Below are 14,857 nucleotides of genomic sequence, written 5' to 3'. Positions count from 1 at the left end.
ATTTTATTATAAATTAAATAAGGAAAAGGTTAAATAAATCATTTAAAATCATGACTTTTCCACGTACTTTCTTATAAGGTAGTCTTTAAATAGCTATCAGTGTAATATTGAAACTAAGTAATCATGAGTTATTTTCTGGAAATTTCTTTGTTTTTCAAAAGCTTAAGTTAGATGATATGTTTAGCACATTCTAGTTTTCCATTTCAGAAACGTGTTTTGATGAATAGCTATACCTCCCTAACAAAAAACTATACAATAGGAAGTGTTGGCATTTCAACCTTCTATCCTTTTTGGATTTGAGGGCCTCCCTATATATACACATGTGTTCCTAAACACACATTTTGTCGTCAAATATCTAAAACAAAGTACTCAGTCTCATAACCACAATAAGTCAGACACAAAGGAAGAAACCTGCTCTCAATAATAAGGAATTGACTGTAATCTTACACAAAGCAAATATTTGGGAATCTCATTACCTATTAGAAAATAGGTCTACTATGGGGGAAAATAGTTTACATATTATGACAAAATAGCTTAAATTTATATCTGAATTAATAAAATTATTAAAAATTTAAAGTCTCCTCCCTAACATCTTTACTGGGTGCAAAAGTAAAAAAAAAAAAAAAAATCCCAAACAAGTATTATTTTAATTTAGCTTCATTTTAGTAAGCGACTTCATAATTCCCATGGTCATGCTAAATACTTATGACTCAGAGTCCAGGTTGAAACACTGAAATCATTCTAACGACAGAAACAGAGCTATGACCTGTAACAGACTGACAAGAGAAAACCAACAATTCAAATAAGCCCTATACACAGTAATTCCCAGTTTCTTTGTTCAAGTCAGTGCGTTTGGATTGGAAAGGTGAGCATTAGACTGACCACTCTTTTTTTTGGTGGGGGGGCTGTGTTGGGTCTTTGTTGCTGTGTGTGGGCTTCCTCTAGTTGCGGTAAGCGGGGGCTACTCTTCATTGTGGTGCGTTTCTCATGGTGGTGGCTTCTCTTGTTGTAGAGCACAGACTCTAAGCGCATGGGCTTCAACAGTTGTGGCTCACGGGCTCAGTAGTTGTGGCTCGCAGGCTCTAGAGCACAGGCTCAGGAGTTGTGGTGCACGGGCTTAGTTGCTCTGTGGCATGTGGGATCTTCCCGGACCAGGGCTCGAACCTGTGTCTCTTGCATTGGGAGGCGGATTCTTAACCACTGCGCCACCAGGGAAGCTCAACCACTCATTTTTAAGAGCTGATTTCCAAAATGTGGCCCTGAACAGTTTCATCAGAATTTACTTCTTATTAGGCAGTTCTTGGTCCCTGGGACCTAGGCCTCTGACAAAAAGAGGAAGCCTGCATACCAGAAGGATTATTTCTTTAACCGCTTAGGTGTCTGAGTTGCGGGTGGTATGCCAGAGGCAAAGTCTTGAAGAAGCTAAGACTCATCGCCTGTGCTTTTCCACTCTTCAACTGGTTCCCACCAGTCTCTTCTGCTAGCACCCCACCTCCCTAAGGTTTGATGCTTGCACCTCACTTTCCCTGGATGAGATCTTCATGCATTTCTTTTCCTTTCTTCATGTTCCCTTCCATAAATACTCAGACAGCTCTGGTGATGATGCCAACACTGAGCTAGGTGCTGAAGGCAGAGTTAGAACCAAACACACACAGTCCCACCCTCATGCTGCTGGGGGGAAGACAAACGTGAATTAAGTAATCGTAGAGATAAGCATATAGCCAGTCAAGGATACGGAGGAAAGGCCTCCCTAAAGAAATGACAATTGAACTGACAGTCATTACATAAGGGGGACACAGTGGGGAGCACGGTGAGGTGCAGAGTCTAAGGACCCGAAAGAAGATAGATGTGGCCACTGCCAAAAAGGAGGGTTGTAATATGAAGCTGGAGAGGTAAACAGGTGCCAGACCACATGGCTTTGAGGAAAATGGTAAAGATTTATTCTAAGAACACTGAGGAACAACCGAAGAATTTTATGCAGATAATGAAATAATGAGGTCTAAATTTAGAAAAAGGTTGCTATAACCAAATGTGGTGAACAGAGAGAATGAGGGAGAGGGCAAAATTCATCCAGCCAGCCTGCCTGTCAGCCAAACAAAGCTTAAACCTCACAACAAAACCATTTTGCAAGGTTGAAGAAAAAAGTAATGTGCTTATATGGCTAGTAAATGGTAGAGCCAGGATCTGAAATTTTAAGAAACTTACTTACCTATCTACTAAATTTAAGTATCTGCTTATATGGTGGTATTTTAGTCTGCTTGGCTGCCACACAAAATACCACAGACTAGGTGGCTTAAACAACAGAATGTTATTTCTCACAGTTCTGGAGGCTAGAAGTCCAAGGCCAAGGTGCTAGCCAATTCTGTTCCTGGTGAGAACTCTGTCTTGCAGATGGCTGCCTTCCCACTGTGTCCTCAGGTGTCAGAGAGAGAGCTCTGGTGTCTCTTCCTCTTCTTATAAGGTCACTAGCCCTATTGGGTTAGGGCCCCACCCTTATGACCTCATTTGACCTTTATCACCTCCACACAGGCCCTATTTCCAAATACAGTCACATTGGGGATTAGGACTTCAACATATGGATTTTGGGGGGACACATATAGTCCATACATATCATGTGGGTAGGAAGTGATAAGAGTAGGATTTGAATAGAGGTCTCAAACGTCCATGACGGGTCTGCTTATCAAACTGTTCTCTCAAAGTGGGAGATGTAGTAGTTTGAACTCCAAAAAGCTAGATCATCATTAGTGTGTTAAGACAATGGGACTTACTCATCAATCTCTAGCCCAGCCAGCAAACACAAAGAAGTAGCCCATCCATCTCACTGTGCTAGTGCCATACTCCTTAGTCTTTCAATTTCTTCTTTACCTTGCCTACAGGCTCATAATACATGAAACTGATTGGAATTTTTAACGAATATCATGTAAACTCCCCTGTCCACATTCACACCAGGGAGCAAAAGTTCAGTAAAAACCTTTAAAACACACAGTAATGACAACTGGCATTTAGCTTTTGAAACAGAAGTATTAACAAGTAGATAATTTATTATGTTGGATATAGTCAAAAGCCTAATTTATTAATGTCAAAAAACAGGCACTTGGTGGTGTGGTTTATAGAGCTTCTAGTTTGGCTTTTTTTTTTTTAAGTTAGACATTACTGAAGAGGTTGGAAGTAAAACCCCTCTCCTTTAAGCAGAAATTTTCATTAACTGAGTTTAAACAAGATAAAACTTGTATTAATAAGTAACCTTTAAGAGACTTAAAATTATCTTGAAACCAACATAAACTTCACAAAACATACTAATTTCAAAAAATAAAAAAAATTTAGGAGTTTTTATAAGTCTTTAAATAGAGAAGAAATTATAGAACTCAGCATTTATCCTTCACTATTTTCATAAGATTACTCAGAGTTAATATTGGTTTTGTATGTGCCAAACAGAGAATGTTATGAGAAAATTGTTTTAAAATAAATGTTTATTTTATCCCACAATATGAAAAACAAAAAAGTTTCTTGGGCAGCTAAAGCATTTACTGGGGAAGATTATATTTCCTGTTGTCATTGTTGAATTCACTACAGTAATTATATATAGCACTAGTTATAGTAAGTATGCACACACACACCACATACATATTCATGTTTTTATGCATGTATGCATATGCATAGACACACAGGCATATACATACATATGTGCACACACTCTCACAAGGACGGAGACCTAAGAGTATGGACCCGTTTTCAGCTTTTTACTTTTAAAGGCTGCTATTTTTGCAACAAGATAATTAGTTATGACAAGCACACAACCACACATAAACAATGAAAGGCTCAACTTATTATTTAAATTACTTAATAGACAAGCGACATTGTGCCCCCATTATCCTCCCGCTCCCAACTAATCTTTTCCTGACATGTTAGTATGAGCTGTATAGGGGCAGAGTCACGTCATGTGTCAACTTAAGCATGAGCTATATAAAGGGCAGATTCACATCATGTGTCAACTTATTGCAGAGGTTGAGTACATACAAGCAACCTTTCAGCACCGAAGAATAGACATGGCTTCAACAAGAGAAATTAACCCATCACTTTACCCATTCACACTGAACAGAGCTTGGCGGCAGTTCCCTCTAGACAGCGTGGAAGGGGACCCCGCGGGAAACCAGTAGGAAAACAAAATCAACTTTCAGCCTGGGTTTCAGAGAGAAATTGTCATTGTCTAGTCAATCTAAATATCTTTAATGGGATTAAATCCCTCAAATGGAAAAATCTCCATAGATTGCTGTTTTTAACAATCAACAATTCTTTAACAAAAGAATGTTCATCTCATATTCTGCATCACAATGAATACATCCTACTTAAAATACACATGGGCAATTTCTAGAGTTGATGAAATACATTTCGTTCATTATCACATTTGATCCTGGAAATATCCCTATGGACTGAGGTCAGGTATATATTACCATCTTTTTCTAGCAAGGAGACTGGGGCACAGTCTCCCAGGGTCATGTGGATAATAAATAATTTGCTTGGGTTACCACTGCAATTTTTTTAAGGCAAGAAATATAGGCAATAACCTTAGCTAAATTAAAGATTTTTGCAGTTGCATGGAATTTCACAGTCCACCATGTGTAAACAACATCAATAGACAATAACAACATATCCAGTGAAGTAACTGGTAGAACTAGGGGAAAAATATATTTAATCTACAACAGTGTGCCTTGTCTTTGTCAAAACCAATACACATTTGAATTTACCAAAAACTGCTAACAGACGTCTGGTTATACAGGTTAATGGATCTCACTTAACATAGCTCTGATATATGGGAAATCAAATAACTGGCTTTGAGCCTCATTGTTCCTCTTCTATAAAACAGTAATAATAACAACATCTAGTTCATAGGAAAGTTGTGAGGAATAAATTGGATATTTATGAAAAGTACCTGGAACACTTCTGGCAGATAATTAAATGCTACCTTCTATTATTGTCACCATATATAACATATATCATAGGTGTACAGCAGATTACTTTGATACATTTATATATTTGTATATGATTGCTAATAGTGCTATTTATCACATTACACAATTATAGTACAATATAATTGTCTATATTCACTGTGATGTGCTTTAGATCTCTATGGCTTATTTACTTCTCTTTACAAGTTTGTACTCTTAAGCACCATCACTCCTAGTGAAAAAAATTTTTTTTTACATAAAGCAAGGCACAAAGGATTAGTTTGGGCAAGAGGTTCTTCACAAACCAAGTACATATTTTCAATCTGTAAAAAATAAAATCCTATTAATTCAAATACACCCACTTAAATCTCATGATAGGCAGCTACCAATAAGCCATACAAATCAGTCCTTCCGCCCAGGTATTTGCTCTCAGGCAGACACCGCAAGGAGCCACAAGGAAGCCAAACGAGAGCGAGATCCTCAAGAGGCTTCCGCAGCAAAAGGCTCACAGGAAAGTGAGTAAAATCTCTGATAATTGCCTCTCTGCTCCGTTGGGAGTGCCAGTCACATCCCAACTAATGAACCAGCTCTCAAACAAGAAAGAATGAAAAAGAAGGGGACAGCTTCATTAAAAATCCCAGGAAGATGAATTAATCCCCTTCCTCCCCCTCCCTCTTGCCCCCAGCAGGTTTCCTGTACAGAGTAGCACGTGGAGTTCTGCTGTGAATGCCACTCTCTCTCCTTCCACTGGACTCTGGGGTTTTTCCATCTTCAAAGATTAAGTTCCCTTTGATTTAATATAACAACCAGCTTATGGATAAAGGTGCCATTTATTTGCACTAGTTTTCCTGCTTTGGAAACACACAATTTAAATAATTTGAGACTTTAGAGACCATCTAATTCAAATGAAAATGTCTTTCAAGGGCCAGGAAGATAACACAAATAAACGAAGTGGGCCACGTAGAAACTGGGGTTTACTTTGTTGAATTTTTACCACTCAGAATTTTAAGCCCAACTGTTGCCCAATCTTTCCATTTTTCCAAGAGAAACTGGAATTTTTTTACGTTGACAACTAATTTAAAAGATTATTAAGCTCCATACCCACGTGCATAGAAAACTCACCTATAGAATTCCAGTTGGGACCTCCAACCGAATCTGGTGAATTTCAGCCCTGGTTTTAAAAAAAAAAAAAAAAAAAAGAATCACCTGGGAGCTTTAAAAATACACATCCACCTCCTCTTCCAACTGGCAATTCTGATTCACCTGGCAAGGGTAAGCTTTCAGGTGATTCTAATCAGCAGCTAGAGTTGAAAACTACTAATCTGGTCTAACCTATGAATTCTACAGATGAGGAAATAGTGGCCCAAAGACTAAAGCAACCTGCAGCTAGCAGGAGAGAAAGAACACGGCTTCTTACCAACATGCTGTTAGCAAAACTCTAATATAAATGCTACTTTTTTTTGCCAATGAACCGGAGTTTGGGCTCCAATATATATCATCTGTAAAGTTTCAGTTGCTTCCTCAGGAGAAGTGTTAGGAAACAGAGGACTGCAGCATCAAAAACGAAGTCTAGTGACTATCATGCAACATTTGCATTGGATTGTAAACTCCACGAAGGCAAAGGATTGGTCAGTCCCTCCCTCACCACTGAGGTAAGTCAGCGCCTCCATAAACACTTGATCAATAAACGACTTCATGATTTTCATCAAAGTTCTATTCCCAAATAAATTGGGAATAAAGTTCCCTAAAAGCTCAAAAATCAATTTTCTACAGAGCAATGTCACTGATAGAAACATTTCAGAGGAAACAAATTATGAGGTCTCAACTATCTAAGGGGAAGATCCTTAGATCACTGTTGACAAAGAGCTATAAATAGTAAAGAGCTGTAAATAGAAGGAATAAGCTGTTCACAAGAGCCCATCTCATTAGGTTTAAAGCTTCCTTTCCCTACAACAGCACAAAAAGGAAAAGACCACTCTATTTACGTCACTTTCATCACCACCGCTAACTCAGAATATTTATTTTTTCTGGAGCTGAACCCTTGCCAACTCCAATAGCCATAGCTTAAATATCCTGTCTGGTTTCTTGACTCCCTGTCACAGAACCACCGCAATTCCTTGTCTGTCTGCACTTTTATTCCTTTTCACACACTGTAGTGGATAACTGGCCTCAAAAAATGGAATATAGCATTGTGTTATATTTACCTCAAAAGATTTGGTGATAAATACCAGGCTTCCTTTCACCCTATGAAGATGCTGGCAAAATCCTACTCATTGTGCAAGAGTAAGACAAGTTATTGGTTTGTTATTTAAAAAAATACACCTCTGCCCTGTCAGTCAGTGCAATCCAACCATCTTTCTTCTTCATAGTGAGCTGTCACTGAACCAGGTTCGTCTTGCCCCGATGCACAGCAAACCAAAACGCTGAGGCAACGAGGTTTGCAGCAAAGAGAGGGTTGATTAACAAGGCAGCCAAGCGAGGAGATAGGAGAACAAATCTCAAATCCGCCTCCCTGAAGGCAAGGGGGCTTGGGGTATTTATGGGGCACGAATGAAGAAGCCGAGTGGTCTGAGGCGTGGGAGGCATGGGGGAAGGTGATTGGAAAAAGGTGCGGGAATCATCCTTCTGCACGGGCGTAACTAGGCAACAGGTCTCTGCACCTCTGAAGGGTAGCGTTTTTTTTATGGTCCTCCGGTGTCAAAAGGTCACGGAGCAGACAATTAAGCATGCCCAGGGTCGGTGGTCCGATCCAGTCTTAACCAGCTCAGCTCAAAATAGACGTTGCTGACTCCAAGTTCCTGGAAAATAACTCTGGCAAACATCTAACTGTTTAGGCTAGGTGCCGCTTGGAGGACAGGCAAGTCTTCAAACAACCTTGATTAGTGAAGGCAGGTGGAATGGATCTGACTGCTCACCCATGGGTTTATTTCTAAAATAACAAATCTGATCATGTCACTTACCTACATAAGAAATTCTAGGGCAGCTACCTACTGGGACCCAGAAAAAGTCCAAGATCCCTGATGCTACGTATGAATCCCACCGACTTTTCCAGCCTCATTTCCCTTCACCTACCCTCAAATATCCTCTGGTCCAGCCACCTCAAAACACTTATCACATTTCCCTAACACACCATCTTCTTTTATAGTTCCATGAGTATGAGCTGTCCCTTTAAGAACTCCCCTTCCCCTTTTCTCTACGGGGTGGGGGAGGGGTGCTTTTCAAGAATGGGCTCAAAAGGCATATCTTCTGAGAAGCCTTCCCTGACGCTCCAGGACCACAGGTCTCTGTTTCCTCCATCTCTCCTGCCTCCCATGGGGTTAGTTGTGAATGTAATTAAATGCCTCTAGGCTGTGTGCTGCCAAAGCCCGTGTCTGCTCTTTATCACTTCCCTGGTGCCTGGCTCATGCAGGCACACAGTATGGAACCCAGGTTTGCTGAGTTCAACTAACCGCTGCTGCCCCACCTGTGCGGATAAGCAGACAAAAGTGGGTGTCCGGGCAGTTCCGCCTCCTGTGACAACTAGGGCTCCACTCACGGTGAGCCTACTGGTATTTGTGACTGTCCTGCTTATCAGGCTTTGGCTTCAACTGCTCCATTATGAGTCTCTCCTGTGAACGAAAATTACTGGACAATCTCACTTACCTGTAGAATCTAAAAAAGGCAAACTCATAAAAACAAAGTAGGACGGTGGCTAGAGGGGTTGGGAGTTGAGTGAAACTGGGAGATATTTGTCAAAAGGGTGTAAACTTTCAGTTATAAGATGCATACGTCCTAGAGACCTAAGGTACAGCATGGTGACTATAGTTAACAATACTGTACTGTACACTTGAAATTTGCTAAGAGAATAGGTCTTAAATGTTCTCACCACACACAAAACAGTAACTACATGAAGTGATGGATGTGTTAACTAACATTCATGTGGTAACCATTTCACAATGTGTATACATTTATCAGATCATCGCAGTGTATACTGTAAACTTGCACAATGTTATTAGTCAATTATATCTCAATAAGGACCTTAAAATACATGAAAACAAACCAACAAACACAAATATGCTGTCTTCTCTAAACCACACTGAGCTTAAGTCAGACCCTCCTTAGTCAACATAATGTATGACATAAAAGTCAATGTTGATTGAAGTACACTTATCAAATCAGATGTCATAGGCAGTCTCTCTTGATATTTACCTAAGTCTCTTTTGCTGTGATTTAAATCAGGAGAAATCAAGAATATCTTCAGAAAACTCACCACCAGAGATGGAGGAAACAGAAAATCACAGTCATATCAAGTTTATAAATGAAAAAAATTTTAAAAACCACAACGATGACTGGACCACCAAGTCTTTTCCCCAGCAAAAGAACACACTCACACTGTTAGTTCAGTACACAAAGCTAGCTATGGGTGCTCTCAGAGTGGGGTATTTTCTATCAACAACAGCGCCAATCCTTTAGAGCCTGATGGTGGCATAATGCCATCAATGATTCTGACTCATGATTGACTCATTTTTCTATTTGCTGGACTTTAAAAGATACCATAGTGCCTTCATAATGTGCATCAGCAATAATGTTACCTTTTGAAACCTGTATCATCAATTCTACTTTAGTCTGAATGCATCCAAAATAACTTTATCACATAGAGAATAAATCCATCAATTACTAATTACTGAATGCCCACTATGGACCAGCACATTGCTGTGGAGGATATGCAAAAAAAAAAAATCAACCAAAATTCTTTCCTTGATGAATTTAATGTAAATCATAATGACATTTTACATATTAGGTCCCTTATTTTGATTTTTCTCGACAGGATCTCACAGAGCAGAACGCTCATCATCTGCAAGGCACTGTCGTGAGGCTACCGGGGAAGCTGCAGACTTCGACCCTGAATACATGCCATATGCAGGAAGGCAATACCCATGAGAAACTCAAGTGAGAGAAAGTGTGAGAGTCTTAATAAACACGCCAATGAAGTGCCAGGGAAAAGGGACAAGGGAGCTTGTAGCTGGAAGTGGAGCAGGAGTTTGACACTGTGGCCTTTGAGCTGCCCCTCAAAGGATGAGTAGAATGAGAGGCCGCAAAAAATAGAGAGAAAGGCCACCGTGGAGGGAACAACGTGAACAAAATTGCTGGGCAGAAACAAATGAGATATTCTGAGGGCAAAGGAGCAGTTCAGCTTGAAGCTCGGCAGAAAATCCAGATGGATAAGTAGGCTGGGGTAACATCACAGGGCTACGAATACCAGGCTAAGGAATCTGAAAATCAATCCTTAGGCTAATAAGCTGATTTTTGAGAGCATGAGTGGTCAGAACAACAGTTATTTAAGATGCTTTGGCAACGGTGAGATGGAGCTAAAGGAGGCTAAGTAAGGGCTTCTACGGCTGTGGCTTCTGCTTCAACCAGTGTATGAGCTGAACACCGTAGTGATTCTTCTGATTAACGTTTACGGCTACTGTCAAATGGAAATCTATTAACTGCTTGTGGTGTCTTGCTTCACAAAGCTTTGGCTTCAAACACATCATTATAGTCTCTTGTCACTGGCATTGAGCAGTTTGTGTGCTTTCTGTCTGCCCAGAACTAAGTGTTATAAGGCCGAAGTGCCAAAAAATACATAGAGCAAAATGCTCATGATTCCCAGCAAAGACCAAGCCCAGCTTGTAGTGTAATGTTTATGTTCTACGGCACCTGCCGTATATGAAGCACTTGACAAACGATTAATTAGATTGAGTATTTTTTGTCACTGTTGAATCCGGAGAAGACAGTGCTATAATCCGCTTTGGTGTCAGGTTAATTTTATGCGTCCGTCCACCTGACTGGGCCACAGTGCCCAGATACATGGTCAAACACTATTCGGAGGGTTTTTGGATGAGATTGACATTTAAATCGGTAGACTTTAAGCAGATTGCCTTCCAGAAGGTGGGTGGACTCATCCAACCAGCTGATGCCCTGAATGAAACAAAAGACTGACTTCCCAGACTTAAGAGGGAATTCTGCAACAGACAGCTTTTGAATCTGAAGTGCAACTTCAGCCCTGCTCCTGGGCTCCAGCCTGCCCTGCAAATTTTGTACTTGCTAGCTTCCGTAACTATGTGAGCTAATTCCTTGAAATACATCTCCTATATACATGCACATCCTATTTGTTCTGTTTCCCCAGAGAACCCTAATACCATGGTAAAACATGCCAGAGTTTTCACAACCTACTTCAGGTCTACCTGAATCTCCTTATGATCATCTTCTCTAGAAAATGCCCTTGACGTGAAATTTATGGAATGACAGATAAGGGCTATGGGCTGGGGGTAGGAGTATCTAGCTAGATTTGCTGGGCTTTCTTAGGCCGTTGTTATGCCTATGAGCCCTGTACATTTCATAAGCCCTCCACTTAGCCAGACGTTAACTATACCATTACCTTCTATTTAATATGTAGAGAACAGAAGCGAGTTGTCTGAACGGAAAAAATGTGGCAGTGATGATCCTTATTACTGAATTCCAGGAAAAAAATGAATGTATTATACTTTCATATGTGATTTCAATTAATAAAATTCTGACACCATTGCAAGGTGAGTGGACCATGATAGAGCCGCTGACTCCAAGGACCTAGGCTAACTGAGGGCCAAGCAGGCCCCTCATAGGAACCCAAGCCTCACATGCAGACCTCTGCAGCCAGACTGACACCCTCCCATGCCAAGTGAGCCAAAGTGCCATCCCTCCAAAGAGACTGTAGTGAACAAATAATTACCATATTTCTAGTTCCTGTTTTCATGAGTCAAATCCCCAAACACCAGATAATTTGTCCTGAATTGTACTAGCTTCCCTATAATAATTTTTCCTTCTTTGCTGTGGACTTCTAACGTCAAAGAGAATGCGCAAGAGGGCAAGACCTATGACTTCAATCTGTGAAGAAGGAAATGCATGTGGTTTTAGAGTTTTTGTTTTATTTTAAAGGCACACTTTTTTTGACTGCTTTCTCTAATTGTGCCTTCATCTTGATTTCACACTGCTAGTATCTTTTATCATTATGGGCTTAATAACAATCACTTCATCATATTCCTGTTTTGGTTTTTTTTACACTGCATCCTTATATTCCTTTAAAAAAAAAAAAGCACTGGAATCACCAGTGAACTTTAAATCATCTATGGGCCCCACCCTTAAAGATTCAAATTTCTTTGTTCTGGGGTGCAGCATCCTCTTCTGATTGCTGACCTCTATCCTTCTATCACATTTAATCAACTACTCTGACTTCTACTCTCTCTCTCTCCTGTCTTAACTTTTTTTTCTTAACCAGCTTAGATTCCTGGTTGATCATTTCAGAGGCTCCCTTGCTGCTGCCGTCTTTTTATCACAGCTCTTTGACAAAACCTTAGGGCCTAGATGATCCCACTTTCCCTGTGCTTGGCAATGGCTGAATGCCTCCAGAAAGCATCAAATACTTTATAATTCTTTTAACAGTGTATCACCATGAATTTGTGAACATCAGCCTCAACTGGGCCTTCAAGAAATGACTAGGGATCCTACTAAGCTTTACTAATTTACTCCCTTTCATATATTCAAGCTTTCTCTGTCCTCCTCAAAAATCTGAAACTACTTCCTTTCTTTGCCAGGATGCCATCCCTTTCTCTCTCCCATTCAGGTACTTTTCAAAGAAGCCATTTCATAGAGACGCCTTTAACTTGCAGCTACCACACCTGGGCATCTGCACACTTCCCTTCTTCCCTCCTAGTGCAGAAGGGAAGGAATCCTCTCTCCTCTCTGATTCCTCCAGCTGTCCTCAGAGTGGAACCCCTTCTATCTTCTTGGGAATCCTGCACGATTGATTACCCACCCTTTCTCTCGCTTCAACCCTCATCCGCCCCATTGCTCTTTCCCACCTACCCTTAGATAAGCTTGGGTCTCCTAACTTTAGAAACTTCTCCCTTAATGCTATTTCCTCCTCTAGTTAAAGCTCCATCCTTTTGTTCCCCTCCAGAGCCAAATGTCTTGAGCTATCTCTACCCACTGTGTCACTTTGTTCACTCCCCCCCCTCCCCATGACGCTTCATTCTGGCCTCTGCTCCATCATTACACCAGCCCAGCTCTCCCTGAAGTACCTCCAGACATCATTTTACTAACCCAAAGGACACTTACAGGGCCCTCTTTACTTTACCCCTCAGCAGCATCTTAAATGATTCTCTTTCCCTGGCCTCTGAGATGACACTCTAGCATCTTCTCTGTCACACTTTTCATTCTTATTTGTCAGCTTTTCCTCCACGTGGCTTTTAAATGTTGGGATTCCTCATGGCTCAGAGCTATGCTTTCTTCTCTCACTCCATTTTCACTCTGTGAGCTAAGAGTGATACCTTTGTGGCTTCAATACTGTGTCTAAACCCCTGACTTCCAAATTTATATCTCCAGACACCTCTGATCCAGGACCAAGACCACACGGAATCTCCTTACGGATGTCTTAAAAAGGCCTCCAACTGAAAATGGCCCCAAACCAAACTACTTTCTCCTAACCTATGCCTGGTCTCCCTCCAGTGTTCCCCGTTCCCCTGAAGAAGCCAAATACCGGGGAGTTTTCCATGGCGTCCCTCACACAATCATATCCAAGACAGCACGAAGTCCAGTCTACTTTCCTTCATAAATAAGTGGTATATCTATTAACCATAAGTAACAGTAAATCTCTCCACTTCTCCCCATCTTTATCACCACCACTCTGGCCCATGCTACCAACACCTCTGGCCTCCAACAGATTCAGAATACATCTCCCTGAACACCTCTGTCCACTCCTCCTCTATCCATTCTTCATTATAGAGCAAAGTGACCTCCTTCAAATGCAAACCTGATTGTGTCACTATTTTGCTTCAAAAACCTTCAATGGTTTTCTATTTCCCTTTCTATTGATAAAGACTACAATGCGGCCTGCAAGACCATGTGAGATACAGTCCCTGCTTACTTCTCTGGCCTCTTCTTAGGCCATGCTCCTTGCTCTCTGGGCTCTGGCCACACTGACTGTTGTTCTTACTTCTACTCCTTTAGATTTCAAATATCTTCTTTTGAAAGCCTTCCCTAACCACCAAGCCCCAACCTGAATCATGTCTCCTTATACTTTTATTCCATAGTACTTAAAACTGTTTTTAATTATACTTGGTTAATGTCCTCCTCCATTCTAGACCATGAACTCCTGTGAGGCAGAGGCTATGTCTGAGTTGCTTACCATATGATAGTATTCTAGCACCTAGTCTCCTGCTCTGCTGGGCAAAGTATAGACTGAATTAAGGAGTGGTTTGTGAGTGACTGAATGAATGAATTATAGTAATGATGGATCTTTATACTCAGCTATCAATATTCATCTTTATCCTCCCCTGCAGCACAAACCCAGAATCAAGGTCAAGCATAAACTTTCAAGTCCAGTTCAATATAAAAAGTATTTTTTAAATACTTTTTTCAGGGTATAGGCTGCATGGAGGAAAAAACATTGAAAGGGAAGGACTAGCAGGGTCTGATCTGTGTTCTCCAACGCAGGGAAGGAAAACCACTATCTCTATATTCATTCTGAAAACCAAACAAGAGCTAGCCATATCCACTTCATGAATGAATTCCTTAACTTACTTAAATCACTTACTTTGTAGATATATAAGAAAAAAATCACTTTCACATATTTTTTAAAAAGGCAAATAATTTAGGATCTTCCAAAAGGATCTTAAAATGCTCCAAATTCAGAACCTATACATGTACTAAAACCAACACTAACCTATCCCTTCCAGCTCTCAGAGTCCATCTTTAAATAAGTTTACAGTACTATGTCCCAAAGTCTTATACAAATTCTTGGGCTTAAGCTCAAAAGATATTAATCAAAGTCCAAGTAATTTATTAAACTGCAAGTGGCCATAAAGCAGAGTTAATTCAATTTGTCAGGCAGAGCAAACCAAGACACGGCT

At 40.5% G+C, this 14,857-nt stretch overlaps 1 protein-coding gene across 4 annotated transcripts in view; it reads right to left on the bottom strand.

The window, feature by feature from the left end:
* The window catches only part of GHR (growth hormone receptor), a 292,065-nt gene that overhangs the window by 263,526 nt on the left and 13,682 nt on the right, over positions 1-14,857 (bottom strand). For 2 of the 4 annotated variants that reach the window (XM_028492885.2, XM_028492886.2), the window contains exon 2: positions 6,069-6,117. The exons of the other annotated variants lie outside the window; for them this stretch is intronic. The gene's annotated coding sequence lies outside the window, so the exon portion shown is untranslated. The remainder of the gene's footprint in view (positions 1-6,068; positions 6,118-14,857) is intronic. 4 annotated transcript variants of the gene reach the window in all.

The sequence above is a fragment of the Physeter macrocephalus genome, chromosome 8, assembly GCF_002837175.3.
Source record: "Physeter macrocephalus isolate SW-GA chromosome 8, ASM283717v5, whole genome shotgun sequence".
In the NCBI taxonomy this organism is placed as follows: domain Eukaryota; kingdom Metazoa; phylum Chordata; class Mammalia; order Artiodactyla; family Physeteridae; genus Physeter; species Physeter macrocephalus.
This window is presented reverse-complemented; position numbering and strand designations above follow the sequence as displayed.